Genomic DNA, 1,838 nt, shown 5'->3' on the forward strand with positions numbered 1-1,838 from the left:
AAAATTTATTAAGCACGCTAACCGGAGACTGTTGGCGAATTATTGCATTTAAAATCTATGCACAAATTTGCTAAGCGAATTCCATCCGCACTGCGTTTATTTCTTTATATGCATCTAGCAGTAGAGGCATTTCTTTGAACTATGCGTGCGCTAAGTATTCGAAATGATAATCTTTCGTGTGAACTGTTTTAGTGCTAGTGGAGCGCTTTTATTATTTTTTTTTGTGAGTTTTTCTATAGAACACCAATACAATGCGCTCATACATTGTTGTAAAGTATGTAATTCTAATGTATATGTAGGTTTTTAGTTTTCTTACAAGGTAAACATCCTTTTCGTTTAATGCATGTTAAATATTTTTTTTGTTATAAAAGTTGTACTAGTAAATGATGTAAGGTATTTAGCGGTATGACGAACGATTGAAATTCATATGTATGTTTCCTTGCGTTGCATTTAAGAGCCTAAGCTGAATTTAATGCGTTCGAAAGGAAGCATATGTGATATTGAGATAATAACAACAAAAAGTTAAACAAATGCAAAATTAATATGTGTAAGAAATGGAGAATAAGCAAAAGTTGCTGTTGCAAAATGAAAGTTGAACGAAAATTAAAAAAGCTCAGTATAATCAAAGGCAGGAATTAAATAACGAAAAAAATTTAACAAAAACTTGCTGTAAATATATTGGTTAAGAAAGTGTGCGATTTGCTATTCCTAAATTTTACTTATTTACACTTTGAACTTATTTTCAAACTCTTGACTTCTTTTAGAACCTAAAAAAAGTATTTTTACTCACAAAAGCTTAATTATATTTTTTAAATCAAAATATTGTAAACATCTGTATCTGTAGTTAGTTACTCATGTACCATTTTGCATTTTGCTGCCTCTATAACTGTAAAATAATACAAAAAAAAAACAAAATCTACTTTCAAAACGCCTTAATAACTTTTTAACATATTTATATACTCTACGACTATGTATTCTTTTACGTTCCACAAAAAAAAAAAAAAAATAAAATACTTAAAACTTTTGCTAGCTTAAACTTCTGCTGAAAGTGTAACCCAACAAACAATACAAAAATAAAGAAATCAACATTGTATGTTATGTGTATTTATTGAATTTTTACATACTATGTATATATACAACACATACAAATTGAAAACCAATATATACACATATACAATATATTACCGTAATATATACCTTTAACAATAACAAGAAAGTTGTATATCACTGAAACAAATATAAAAAATCTTAATAAATTATTAAACCATTCAAGCGTAATACATATAAAGTATATATACAAACAATTTTAAGTGAAAATGAAACGTATAGAAATTCATTTAACAAACTATTAGTAAATAATGTGCATATACTGTAAAATGTAGTTAAACTAATTGTGAGGCATATAATGTAACTTGAATTTGTAATGAAAAAAACTATACATAAATTATTAATAAAAGCGGCAAATTCTGAAAAAACTAAGGATCCTGGTTTTTCGAAGAGCGCAAGGACCTATTGTACTTTGTATATCTTTCCACGTGTGAACTCATTTTAAAAATTAGTAGAGAAAAGTGTTTGGGAGGCTTTTTTATTGAAAGGAACTATTAAGACCTGCCTATTTTAAGAGCAAATGTTGCGCTTAGGACGAATAACATTTAAGAGATTTCGCCGACCTAAACAGGGTTAGATCGCCGAAACAACAGCCCTTAGTCGGGTAAAAACCGAGTTCTACTCTTTTCCCCAGCGAACACAACCGCAATGGTCAATAGAGTCTAGCGTCGGAACAAAGCCGAATAATCGTTGCTGGCTACATACATGGAGATTGGTCGGCTGGTTCGAAA

This window comes from Rhagoletis pomonella, unplaced genomic scaffold (assembly GCF_013731165.1).
Source record: "Rhagoletis pomonella isolate Grant_MI unplaced genomic scaffold, Rhpom_1.0 Rhpom_scaffold_00013, whole genome shotgun sequence".
In the NCBI taxonomy this organism is placed as follows: domain Eukaryota; kingdom Metazoa; phylum Arthropoda; class Insecta; order Diptera; family Tephritidae; genus Rhagoletis; species Rhagoletis pomonella.